Raw genomic sequence first — 14,402 nt, forward strand, 5'->3', positions numbered from 1 at the left:
ATAACATGCTATTAAAATAAAAATAATATTATTCTTACCTAAATATTATTAAAAACCTCTTTGAACACGACATTTGTTGTTGATGACTTTGGATTGCCGTCTTCATCTAGAATTAAAACCCTGAGGCCACTGCGACTCTTAACTCTTGATAAAGCAACATAAAGTTGTTCATGGGTGAACACTGATTTTGGCAAATAAAGTCCTACATGTGATAATGATTGACCCTGACTCTTGTTAATGGTCATTGCAAAGCATAGTGTTAATGGAAATTGTCTCTGTTGGAACTTAAATGGCAATCCTGAATCTGAAGGGATCAAGTTCATTATTGGAATGTACACTTTATCTCCAATATTTCTACCGGTCACTACTGTCGCTCCAATTACATTGCTGCCAAGTTCGTTAACTATTAATCTTGTCCCGTTGCATAAACCTGAAGTCCGGTCTATGTTTCGCAATAGCATTACAGCGACTCCTGACTTCAAAGTCAACTTGTGATTGGGTAGTCCCGAACATTTGATGTCATTTAGGAACTCTGGTGTGAACCACTCTTGTTGTACATCTTCATTCTCATCAGCTTGACATATTGTGTTAGAGCTCAAATACTTCTTTTCTATCCCTGGAAAGATTGTCAAGACAAAATCATTTACCTTCTCGACACTCTCAAGCATGGGTGCAAGAATTGCCCTACTCTAAAAATACCTGTAATCTGACATGTTTTACAACAATTTGGATATGCAAAGTCTACCAAATGAGAGAGAGGGTCATCAGTAGTTGTAATCAATAGATCATCTGAAATTTCAACTTCTGATTCATCACCAACAACAGAGCCAATATTTCCATTTCCAACATCAAGTATCCAATTAGCAAATCTCTTCATTTCACCTTCATCTTGATCCGAAGAAGACATTAGAAGCCTCATATTCGTATGCAGTTTCAGAACCTTACAAAATGACCACAGATGAGATGAGTTAATAGCGGATGCCAATATATCGTGTCTACTTTCTTTCGAAATCACCGGAAGTATCTGTCTGAAATCACTTCCTAGAACAACAACCTTACCACCAAATGGTTGATGTGTCTTATGTTGATCGATAACTGACATAAGATCCCTGAGCGTCCGATCAAGTGCTTCAAAATGGCAGTTGTACCTTTCCTCGCATACAACATATTGAGAACTCAAAATTGGATCCTGTTTTGGACTTCTCTGATATCTTCATTCACTCAAATTTCTCACTTTTACTTTGCAGTAGGTAATAATTTTAGTAAATTATTAAATATCGCCCCCTAAATAGTTAGTCTAGCTCCGCCCCTGACCCAGCCATATTCGATGTTGCTGAGAATATAGGTAATTTAAGAAGTAGCAATATCAACACTTTATTATTCATCAAATTTAATTAGACTGCTTACTCAACCAAAATCTTGGCCAATTAGTGGAGTATCTTTCATACTTATCTGCAAATTTAAAGGGAAAAATAAATAAAAATTTAATTAGTAATACTAAAAGACTAACAGATTTTTTTATTTTTAACCATCAATTACTCAACGATAATATTTTTAACTTTTTGTACACAAATTCCAAAAAATACAAATGCAACAAAGTGTTAAAGATCTAATGTCGACTAAGTATTGGCTAAAATTTGTTAAAAATACTGACCACATACAGAAACTTTTCCATGTTTAATTAATTACCTTTGCTGCTACTTGCTTTAAAGTTTAAACACCAGAACACCTTTTATGCTGTTAGCAACTAACTACGAATATAATCCCTATTAGTTTGTGGAATAACGGAAAAGATGACATGGCAATGGCGGCTGTTTACCCCATGCTCTTTTATGTTATCCCACAAAAAATAAAATAAAATAAAATAAAGGAGTGATTTTTTAATTATTATGTGTATATAAAAAATTAATTAATAAATAAATTATCGGTATAAAATATTATATATTTAAATAAAAATATATATTAAAAATAAATTATTATCATTGTTATCACTGATGTCTTTTTTTTTGATATTGTTGTTTAATTTTTTTTATTCTTTTTTATTATTATTATTATTATTATCGTTTTTCATCATTTTTATCTTTTTTTTCCTTACAAATTTTAAGAAAATTAGAGTACAAAAATTTTAATGTATAATATATAAATTTTGATGGATAGTACATAAATTTTAATATATAATATAAAAAATTTTTAAGGACTACATGTCTAAAATATTGATACTCAATTAATGAAATGTGCACAATACATTAATTTTTGTGAACAACATAAACATTTTGTTGCATAACATAAAATTTTTTATATGTAGCATAGAAATTTTTGAAAGACTACATACTCAAAATATAGTTTCTTTTGTTACAAATTATATTGATTTTTGTAACGAAATAATATTTTATTGCAAAAATTTAAAATGTTTTATAACAAAAGATTAATGTAAATAGTTGCAAAAGTTTAAAATATTTTGTAACAAAATATTCATTTTTTAAAATCTTCAATTATTTTGTAATAAAAAATTAATTTATCACAAAATTTAATATTTTTTATAATAAATAATTTATTTGTCACAAAATTTAAGAATTTTTTGTAATTAAAAAAAAATTTGTTTCAAGCTATTAAAACTTTTACTGTTGAAAAAAATTTGTTTATATAATTTTTTGCATGGTAATTTGTTTATATATTAATTACGTATTTTTTATAAAAAAATTAAAGATTAAATTATTAACTTTAAAAAATTGTGATTTTTTTTAATCTTTAAAAAATTAATATATCTAATCGTTAGTAATAATGAATTTTTTAAAAAAATTAATATACCTAATATTGAGGAATATTAGTTTGGAGATCATTAAAATTCATTGCTTTTAGTCATCAAAATTTAAAAATATGTGATAAAGAATGTTATTTATTATTAGACTAAAAAAACTAGATTAAATTGAGTTAATAATTAAATGATAACAAAAAACAATAAATTTTAATAGTCTCCTAATATTTTTCATCCAATATTTATTAGGAATCAACTTTAAATTCTCATTTTTTTTGTGACTACTTTAAATTCTCATTAAAAATTAATTTCTCAAATACAAAAATATTTAATAATAAAATATTAAAAGATTAAAAATTAAAAAATACTATAGTCTCCCTTACATACATTATAAATCTCCGAACTTTTAGGAATTTAATTATGAAAAATTAATTTTAATAAACATAATAAAATCTGACTTAAAAATATATAAAGATTTATTGGTAAGGAATTTTGTATAACTTTTTCAAGTGTGACCATTGCATGTAACTTGAGTTTAAAATTTAAATAATTTGATAAAAAAAAAGAGAATTTGATATGAATAATTAAATTTATAGCTTAATACCACTACAAGAATATAGCCGATTAGCTACCACAAAAATAGTCGTAAAATCATCGCTAATCTGACGCAAAATATAATTTGTGATGGATTAGCTACCGCCTAGCAACCAATGCTTTCCTCGCTAATTACAAGTCGCAGATCAGTGAGGCAAACACAATAGTCACTAATTCATCGGAAAAAAATTTAGCGACCGAATAGATAGTCGCAAATCCATCACTAAAGTAAAAGCTAATTCCATAGAAGAAATAAACTAAAAGGTAATCGCTAATTAGCGACAAACTCTACTACAGCAAAATCATCGCTAAATCCAAGCTAACTTTGTAGACAAAATGGAATGCTTAGTTGACGCTAATTAGCGAGGAATTTTTCCAAACCTAATTTGTCGCAAATTGTCCGCTAATATGATCGCAAATCTGTCACATTTTCTAACAAATCTATAGCTAATCTTTGAATTTATGTTTGAGTAATTATTTGAACTTATTTGCACATTAATAAATAAAATTTTACAAATTATTCGAATAATTATAAATTAATTAAATCAAATTCTTATTTAGTTATTTATCAATTTATTCTTATTTTTCTTTACTTTTTAAATAATTCTTATTTCATTTTATACTAATTTTATTATCCCAATTTTAACTCTAAACTTAATTTTCAAATTGACACATACTCACCGCCTAAATAAAAATCACTAACACACTCATATTGCCTCACACCTTCATTAACTCACACTTGAAGAAGAAAGAAAGAGAGGAAGATAACGGAAGCAATGAAGGAGACGCAAGAGTGAGAGAAGAAGAAGATGGTGGCAGAGAGCGAAACCAGTGTCCCTGCCACCGCCATCCCTGAATAGAGAGAATGATAAAGGAAGAAGAGAATAAGAACAAAAGGGAGAGACTGAGAGAGATAATGCTCTGGCCACCGTGCCCTAACCCTCATCAGTGCCTTCCTTGTTGCCACACCACTAACATCCCTTCTACTGCGCCTCCTCATTGCATTTGTCTCGTGATGGGATTTTATAAATCACAAACGATCGATGATAAACCACTATTCTATGGTCTATCTTGTGCTCAATTGAGTGGTTTTTATCAAGTCTTTGCACACTTATTCATACTAATTGCATGTTTTACATTTTCCTTCTTAATTCTGTGCTTTGATTGAAAACATGCTTCTTTAGCATTAGATTTGCTAATTATTAATTCTTTCTTATTACCATTTGATTCCTTGATATGTGTGTTAAGTGATTTCAGAGATTACAGGGCAGAAATGGCTTGGAGAACGGAAAGGAAGCATTCAAAAGTGGAAGGAATATAAGAAATTGAAGGAACTGCAAAGCTGCCAACCTGACCCTCTCGCACTAAATCGATCATAACTTGAGCTACAGAGATCCAAATGAGGCAGTTTCAGTTGCGCTGGAAAGCTCACGTCCGGGACTTCGAAATGATATATAATTTGATATAGTGGCCATACAGCTAGGCGACGCGAATGCGTGCTTCACGCGGACGTGTCGCAGTGACGAAAATAAGCGTGACAGAATTCGCAATCAGCGACTTCTGGGCTATTTCTGGCCCAGTTCTCGACCCAGAAAACACAGATTAGAGGCTATAAAGTGGGGGAATGCATCCATTCAACATATACTGAACAATTCATACAAATTCATAATTTTAGGTTTTTAGATGTAGTTTTTAGAGAGAGAGGTTCTCTCCTCTCTCTTAGGATTAGGATTTAGGATTTTTATTATGTTTAGGTTACTTCTTTTCAAATTACAGGTTCAATATTCCTTTACTTTGGTTTCTATTCTATTTTTATTTATTCTATTACTTTGATTTATGAATTCTCATGTTTAATTTGATTTTCTATTTATTGCAATTTGAGGTAATTCATATTTATGATTTCAATTTAGCTTTTTACATTCTTAGCTTTGGTTGAGTAATTAGTAACACTTGATTTATCAAACTCAGCTGTTGATTGAAATTGGAATTCTTTGCTGATTAATTTGTACTCCAATAACTCTAGTCTTTCCATAGGAGTTGACTAGGACTTGAGGATCAAATTAATTAATCCGCTTGACTTTCCTTTATTTAGTAAGGGTTAACCAAAGTGGGGGCAGAATCCAATTCTCATCACACCTGATAAGGATAACTAGGATATGGCTTCAAATTCTCATACCTTGCCAAGAGCTTTATTAGTTATCAATTTAATTTCTTGCAATTTACTTTTCTTGTTCAACTTATTTAAAAACCCCAAAAAGATACTTTTTCCATAACCAATAATAAGAACACCTCCCTGCAATTCCTTGAGAAGATGATCCGAGGTTTGAATACTTCGGTTATCAATTTTATTAGGGGTTTGTTACTTGTGACAACCAAAACTTTTGCACGAAAGGATTTTCTATTGGTTTAGAAACTATACTTACAACGTGATTATATTTGTGAATTTCTTTACCGATAGAAAATTCGATCGTCAAAATGGCGCCATTTCTGGGGAATTACAAACGTGTGCCTTATTATTCGTTATTGTAAATATTTTTCTTATTTGTTTTCTTTGCTTTGATCTAAAAATTCTAAGTTTGGTGTCATTTTATTATTTTTCTTTTTCCTCATTGATGCATGAAAACTTGTCTCTCAACAAATTTCCCTTCGGCAAGTATACCGAATTATCGTCAAGTAAAAACTCAGGATAGAGTGAGGTCGAATCCCACAGGGATTGATTGGCCAAGCAACTTTAGTTGGAAGAGTATGCTGGTTGAGATAAACAAGAATGTAGTTTGAGAATTGCAGAAAATTAAATGGCGTGAAAGTAAATAGCAGAAAATAAAGTGCAGAATCTTAGATAAGGATTTGGGAAAATGAGCATGTAAATAAATGGCAGAAATTAAAGAGAATGGGTAAGATCAGAAATGGGGAATTCATTGGGCTCAGGAGATGTTGTATTCTCCGGATCAAATTGATTTTCATCTCTTCCTCAATCAAAGCATCTATTGATCTTCTTGGCAATCTTAAGTGATTGGGTTCCAATTCCTTGTCAACCCAATCTCTCTAAGCTTGAACAATTGCCCAAATCCTTGATTTAATTGCTCATAGGAAGAGATGAAGTGTGGTAACTGATTATACCACATGTATTTTCAAATCAAAATGTTGGGAGGATTACATGTCACTATATCCGCCCAGACCCCAATTTGGTCCAACATGAGAAAGCATTTCTAGCATGATCTCCTCATCCCTTTTCCAAGGCTCAGAGGAGATCCAACTATGGAGAGTTTCTTTTCCAAGACAACTAACCAATTGAATTAAGATCGAAAGATTTCTAGTAAATCAAAAGAGAGGAAAGAAGAAGAGAATGAAAACTATAATTGGCTGATCTCCCTAACCCAATGAAAGGGGTTTAGTTGTTCATAGCTCTAGAAATGGAAAATGGCAGAAAAGAATACATCCTTAGCTAAAAGTGCAGAAAAGTAAATATACAGAGGGTAGTTCTCCAAAGTGCCAAGCTTCTCTATAGTTCAAAACTACTCCTATATATACTACTTCTCTTGATCTTCTAGTGAGTTCTTCAAGTCTTGGATGTGGGCCTTAGATCTTGAGTTGAAGCAGTTACAATCTTTAGTGGGCTCAGCTTGCAGAAAAGTATGAATTAGGCATGGGCGTTAGTGAAGTTAACATTAAGTAAGATTGTGGGTTCGAGAACGTTAGTGGCAATCACCATTTTCACTAACGTTCCAACCCCATATATCCCACGTTAACTCCAACGTTAGTGGCACTAACGTGACCACTAACGTTGCCTTATAAACCTTTGCAAGCGTTATTGGGACTCACCTTTCCCAATAACGTTGCCTTGTGCCCCTTGTCCCTACGTTAGAGCTCACGTTAACTATGTTAACGTGGCTCTTAACGTGGGTATGCCTCATCTTCGAGAGTGTTAGTGGCACTCACCTTTGTCACTAACGCTCCAAGTGCCCCTACTCTCCACGTTAAAGCTCACGTTAACTAAGTTAACGTGGCCACTAACGTGGTAGTGAATGCCATCTCCAACGTTAGTGATAAAGGTGAGTGTCACTAACATTGGCTCATCAATCTTAGCTCCACGTTAACTTTCACGTTAGTGGTCTTAACGTGACCACTAACGTGAGCAATGTTAGTTTGATCCAACGTTAGTGACAAAGGTGAGTGTCACTAACGTTGGCATTGATCCTCTCTTCCATGTTAGAGTTCACGTTAACTAAGTTAACGTGACTCTTAACGTGGTTCATTTCCACATTTTGGAACGTTAGTGGTGTTCACATTTACCACTAACGTTGGAGCTTTCTTTGTCTCCACGTTAACTACCACTTTAATCTAGTTAACGTGGCAATTAACGTGGGCTTATGATGGCTTCGCAGGCATTATTAGTGATCACTTTTCTCATTAACGTTGCAAGCTCTTTCCCATTCCATGTTAGTGGTCACATTAACTAGGTTAACGTGGCTACTAACGTGGTTCTTCCTTGCTTCCTTTGTCCTGAAATCAAGCAAATAAAGTGCATCAAAGCTCTAATCAAAGTCATGAGATTATGCATCATCAATTTGTCATTCAATTCTTGCAGAATCCTCATGAAATCATGTGAAATTCACAATAGTTGCTTGAATCAAGGTGTGAGTGTATTTTCATCCAAAACTTGCCTTATTCTCTAAGAAAATGCATGAAACTATCCTAAAACAGTAAAGAAAAGGCCAGTGAAACTGTCCTAGATGTCCTGGCATCACAACACCAAACTTAAAGCTTGCTTGTCCCTAAGCAAGTACTGGAACATAGGAATAATGAATGAAAGAACAAGATGAACAATAACAAAGTAAAATTCTTGGTTTATCGGGTTTCATGCATAGCAACTTAGGTTCATTCCTTTACCAGGTTTCAAGCCTCTATCATGCCCTTGAACACTTGCTTACTTACATCCCTTGAAACTTCCTAGTTGTTGATCCTTCCTTCTTTTGTTTTCTCAAGATTTATTGCATTCTTCTTTTGGCTAAGTGCTCTGTAAGAGGGCGATTCTTTATGATAAGCTTTTAAGCTTTCAGTCAACACTCCCGAACCAGTTGGTTCGAGGTGCTAGGTGTTAAGACACCCCTACGGACTTACTCCCCCAAGTCTCTTTCCCTCATACATACACACCACAGGCACATGGTTTGTTATTTTTCTTTCTTGAGACCTTGGTGTCCAGCATCTTTTTGGGTTACTAAGTGTTCTGTAGCAAGGGTCACTCTTGATAGTGGACTTTCAACTGATAATCCCGGATTAGTTAATCCAAGTTACTAAGTGATGAGGCACCCCTAAGAGCTTATTCATCCAAGCATATCCCTTGCACATGAACACCATAGACACATGCTTCAATCTTAAAACGTTTGGTACCTAGCATTGTTTCTTATTGTGTTTCTTTCCTTTTCACTTTTATTGCTCTTTCTCTTTTCTTATTGGGATCTTATTATTTAGTTAGTCTCATAGGATGTGTTTCAAGCATAGGATTCAGGATAGATATTTGCCTTCTTTCATTGTTGGTGAACCAACTTAGCTAACTAATCACCCTACCACAAACATTCAGGACTTACTTCACAAAATAACTCTACTCTTGTTCTTATCATAACATTTTCTTTTTGATTAACTTGAAGGACAGGCATACAAGTAAGCAAGATGAAAGCAAACACTAGGGACATTAAGCTCAATAATATGGACCTAAACAACAACATTTTAAAGCATAATTGAAAATTCTTAAACTACTATGGAAGCATGTTCTGTTTCATACATGATTTTCCTTATTTAAAGCTTTGAAAAAGATAGAACTAAGAAGGAACTCCACCTTTTATTCATGGGGATACCTATGTTCCCTTGTCTTGGGATCCTCCTTGATTGCTTGAGTCCCCATTCCCTTTGCACTTCCCTATCAGCTTTTTCCAGAAACCAGCATCCTCCATCTTCTTCTTTAATGCTTCCTTTTGCTGTTTCACCTTCCTCTCTTCTTGTTCTGTTAAGTCCTTGCGAACTGCCTCATAACTTGGGATGTCAGGATGCAAGTTATGCATATGCCCAGTCATATAAGTTAACTTGGCCTGAGTGTTTATGCTAAATTCTTCTCGATGCAGTTGCCTTCCTTCATTGAGCACACTGAATTTGTTGAAGGCTTTCATTTGAGCTATCTGGCGTTGGTTGAGTTCTTGCAGGCGTTTGTCCTGGCTTTCTTGCCTTTTGGACACTTGATTGATGGCTTGGGTGAGCTGGGAGTAATGCTCCTGTTGTAACTCCATTTGCTGTTTCTGCCACTCTCTTTGTTGATCCATCCAACTTGAGAGTAGTTTTTCTTGATGATCCATCCTTTGAGCTTGGACATGTAGTTATTGTTCTTGTCCCTCCATATAGCTACTTGCCATATACTCAATGGCTTCCTTGATGTGAAACAGATTTATGTTGGTTGGATCATATTGTCCTTCTTGCTGGTGTCCTGTTTATTGGGGTTCTTCTTGGTGAGGTTCTTCTTGGTGGGGTTCTTCTTGTGCAGTTCTTTTCCCTATCCGATGTCTTTTTTGTTGTTGAGCAGGTGTCACATAGTTTATGCGTTGGAACGTGACTAACCTCCCAGGATTTACCCATTGTGGATTGTTGTCTTCAAACACTACCTTGGCTTTCATGCCTAGTCTTAGGATGGTGCTGGGGTACCAAAGTCTAGCACCCGGATCATTCTTCTCGGCTGAATCCTGGATTCCTTCAGCAATAATTTCATGCACATTGATGCTTCCACCCTTCACTAGGCAATGTACCATGGTGGCTCAAGCAATATTGACTTCAAAATTGTTTGCGGCTGGAAGGATATACCTCTTTACTAGCTCAAACCATCCCTTGGCTTCTGGGATAAGGTCTCCTCTCCTAATGAACCTCGGTCTCTTGTCCGAGTATCTTTCCCAATCAGACCCAATAACACACATATCACTCACAATTTCTTCAAGTTCATCTTCCTCGGGAGCATTACTTATTCTTACTTGATAGCTAAGCTCATCAAAATGTGGTGATTTCAGCTGAAGAGTCCTTGTTATAGCATTGGGCTGAAGTCCACCTCTGTTCCTCTTACATAACTTTTGAAAGTAGGAGCCCTAGTGCTATCTTCTCTGACCGTATTTGCATAGAACTCTTTGATGAGGTTTGCATTTATCTTTGTCTCTGGGTTGGTTAATTTTGCCAACCCCTCTGTGCAATCTTTTCCTTGATCTGAGGGCACTCCTCCTCGTTGAACTGGAATGTCAATTCTGGAAAGATTTTCTTGTTTTTAATCCGTTCATATTGAAACTCATGGAAGGCATTCTTGAATCTTTCGGCATCAAAAGGAGGTTGCTCCATGGGCTCCTTCCCTCTTCTCCTTTTAGAACTGGATGAAGCCATGAGTGATGGTTGGGGTGTTTGTTACTCACAAAAAGTGGCTAGGAGGGTTTGTATGAGAATTTTGGTGGATGATGAAATGTGTGTGTCCGAGAGAAGGAAGGGAGAAGAATGAGAGTAAGAAGTGTGTACAGAGAGGTTGTAGAGTGGGGATCATTTATATAGAAGAGTGATGGTTGTTTGAAGGTGTGGATTGATGGTGTTGGTTTAGTGACGGACGGTTGGGGTTTGCCATTGGATGAGCACGAGGATCACCCCTTTTATGAGGGTTTTGGTTCGGTCTCCAAAGCTATCTAACTCCCAATGTTGCATGGCAACACTTCCAAAGATACTCCCTTTGAAGACAAGTGTGGGGTTTCCTTGGTATAGTGGCCGAATCTCCCTTCTTTGATTGTCCTATCAAGCACCATCAATGCCCTTTTTGATTTCCTATACAAGACAAAAGGAATGCAAATGGTTAATTGAAAATTTTGGTGGGAAGACTTAAGGTGTGAACTAGCTACTAAAAAAATCTTTTTCTTTTGTTTTTAAATACTAAATGCTTTTTATGAATGTAAATCAATCAACCACTAAATTGTCCATGCATGCAATGTTGGTACACCAAACTTGTTTGTGATCATATGGTGCAACAAGATTCGGAAATAATCTCTCATCATGAAGTGTGTTCAAGCCCTCTTGGTGTGCCTTGAACACCAAACTTAGCATGTACTATATGCTGCATGTAAGGGGTCTTATATTGGTTGTCAAAATTGATTTAAAAATCCATGAAATTTGCTTTATTACTACTATTAGAGATTAAAGAGAGAGGGTATAGAACATGGGTTGCCTCCCATGAAGCGCTTCTTTAGCATCATTAGGTTGACGTTTGGTCCTTGTCAAGGTGGTTGGTAGTGCTTAAAATCTTCCCCCCTTGCAGTGAATCTGTTTCCATTGGCTTTGTTGAGCAGTTCCACATGTTCCAAAGATAAGATTTTGTTGATGGTGTATACTGGAGGCAGTTGAGATGGAATAATGGGGAGGTAAGGGGGTATAGATGGAAAGTATGCAGAGACCACTTCATCTCCTGACGAGAAATCTTCTGTAGGGATTTTCTTGCTTTTCCATCCCCTTGGGACTTTTTTTTCTTGTGTCCCTTGATGTCAACTTGTTCCTTGTGGTTTCCTCTTTGAGATTGGTTTTGTTGCCTATTTCATATGACTCTGGTGGGTCTGGTTCCTTTTGGATTGCACTTGATTGATGTTCTTTCTGATCACATTGGTTGTTAGCCACAGGAGTTCTTAGGGGTAGTGCTTGAGCTCCCTTGTTTGACTTTTCCTTCAGCTCTTTGTTATCATGATCTGCTTCTTTTGAGAGTTTGAAAACATTGAAGGTGATCTGCTCATCATGTATTCTCAATACTAGCTCTCCTCGCTTCACATCTATAAGTACTCTGGCTGAGGCTAAGAATGGCCTTCCTAGAATGATGGGGTGAATAGGATTCTCATCCATTTCCAGGATGACAAAATCTGTGGGGAGGAAGTAGTTTCCAACCTTCACTAACACATTTTCAACCACTCCTAATGCCTGCTTTTGGGTTTTGTCAGCCAGTTTAATGATTACATCTGTAGGTGTTAGCTCATTGATTTGAAGCTTTTTCATGAGGGATAGAGGCATTAAGTTGATGCTCGCTCCCAGGTCACAGAGCCCCTTATCAATCATTGTCTCTCCTGTAGCACAGGGAATGTGGAAACTCCCTGGATCCTTCTTCTTTGTGGGTGACTCTGTTTGAATGAGAGCACTGCAATCCCTATTTATCTTTATTGTTTGTCCACCCTTCAATGTAGTTTTTCTGGCTAGTAGCTCCTTTATATACTTGATGTAGGAGGGCATTTGCTGGAGGGCCTTAATGAATGGTATATTTACATCAAGAGATGCAAATATGTCGAGGAACCTTGAATACATTCTCCCTGCTACACCACCCTTGAGCCTGTGGGGGAAGGGTGCATATGGGTTCAATATCTCCCTCTCCTTCAGCTCTTCCTTGAGTGTGAGTTGAGGTGCATAGTTTCTTTCTTCATGATTGTTTTCCTTTGGACTGTCTTGGAGGTGTTCTACTTCCTCCATACTCCTCTCATCACTTGTGGTGATCATCTTACATTCTTCTCACCTTACTTTCTTTGTTTCTCCTCTTGGGTTCTTCTCTGTGTCACTTGGAAAATCATCAGTCGGTTTGGGGATTTGTTGAGCTAGATACCCTACTTGAGACTCCAGTTTCTTGATGTTTTCCCCTTGGTTTTTGATATTGGCTCGCACTTCCTCCTTAAACACCTTATTGTCTTAGATTTCTCTACATATGTCTTCAAGTAGAGTCTCAATCTTTGAAAGTCTATCCTCGGTTAGTGATGGTGGGTTGGGATTAGGTGGTTGTTGATAAGACCTCTGTGAAGGATGTTGGTGAGTTGCATTGTTGTTGGGGTTGTGGTTGTGGCGTCTTTGGTCTTGGCCTTGGTCATGTTGATTTTCCCACCCAAAGTTGGGGTGATTTCTCCATCCAGAGTTGTAAGTTTTGGAGTATAGATCATGGATTTGTCTAGGTGAGTTTCCAATATAGTTGGCTTGTTCCCAATCACCTTCTTCTCCTATATTCACTCCTTCTTGAGCTGGTGATGAAGTGATGACTGCTGCAACTTGGTTTTCCTCCACCTTCTTGGTAAGATCTGCTAGCTGCTTGGTGATCATCTTATTTTGAGCTAGCAATGCATCCATGTGGTTCAGATCTATTACTCCTCGAGTATTGCTTCTTTCAGAGGCATAGAAGTAGTCATTCTCAGCTACTGTTTCAATGACATCTATGGCTTCTTCAATGGTTTTCTTCTTGTTTAGAGAGCCTCCTGATGAATGGTCTACAGCCTTCTTTGACTCATAAGAAAGACCTTCATAAAAAATGTGAAGTTGAACCCATTCATTGAACATATCTGGTAGGCATCTTCTTGTTAAGTCCTTGAACCTCTCCCATGCCTCATAGATAGTCTCACCATCTTGTTGCCTGAAGGTTTACACCTCAGCTCTCAGCCTGTTAATTCTTTGAGGAGGGTAGAATTTTGCCAAAAACTTGTTCACCACATCTTCCCAATTTGTTAAGCTCTCCTTTGGGAAGGATTCAAGCCACTTAGATGCTTTGTCCCTGAGTGAAAAAGGGAACAAAAGTATCCTATAGACATCCAGGTGGACTCCATTGGACTTCACAGTATCACAAATTCTCAGGAAGGTGGTTAAATGTTGATCGGGGTCTTCTTGAGCACTACCTCCAAATGAGCAATTGTTCTGAATAAGGGTGATTAGCTGGGGTTTTAATTCAAAGTTGTTGGCATGTATGGTGGGCTTTTGGATGCTACTTCCACAGTTTCCTGGATTTGGATTGATGTAGGAGCCTAGAACTCTCCTTTCTTGCCCAGCATGGTTTGCAGGGCCTTCTCTAGCATGGTTGTGAGCTTCTCCTTCATGATTGTTTTCCAAGTTCTCCTCCATGTTGGTTTCAAAATACTCTTCCTCTTCCTCAGCACCAACAACTCATTTCCCTCTTGCTTCCCTCCTTAGTCTCCGGAGGGTTCTTTCAGGTTCTGAATCAAAAGAAGTTGAAGCTCCCTCTCTTCTCCCTGTCATACAACTA

General features: G+C 36.2%; 1 non-coding gene and 1 pseudogene across 1 annotated transcript; one reads left to right on the forward strand and one right to left on the reverse strand.

Moving 5' to 3' along the window:
• Positions 1-38: 38 nt before the first annotated feature.
• Positions 39-1,102, reverse strand: LOC110277979 (uncharacterized; annotated as a pseudogene).
• Positions 1,103-13,700: 12,598 nt separating this feature from the next.
• LOC127742905 (small nucleolar RNA R71) lies at positions 13,701-13,807 on the forward strand. The gene has a single exon (XR_008004260.1). It is a non-coding gene; the product is annotated as a small nucleolar RNA R71 (small nucleolar RNA).
• The last annotated feature ends 595 nt before the right edge of the window (positions 13,808-14,402 follow it).

This window comes from Arachis duranensis, chromosome 1, assembly GCF_000817695.3.
Source record: "Arachis duranensis cultivar V14167 chromosome 1, aradu.V14167.gnm2.J7QH, whole genome shotgun sequence".
Lineage (NCBI taxonomy): Eukaryota > Viridiplantae > Streptophyta > Magnoliopsida > Fabales > Fabaceae > Arachis > Arachis duranensis.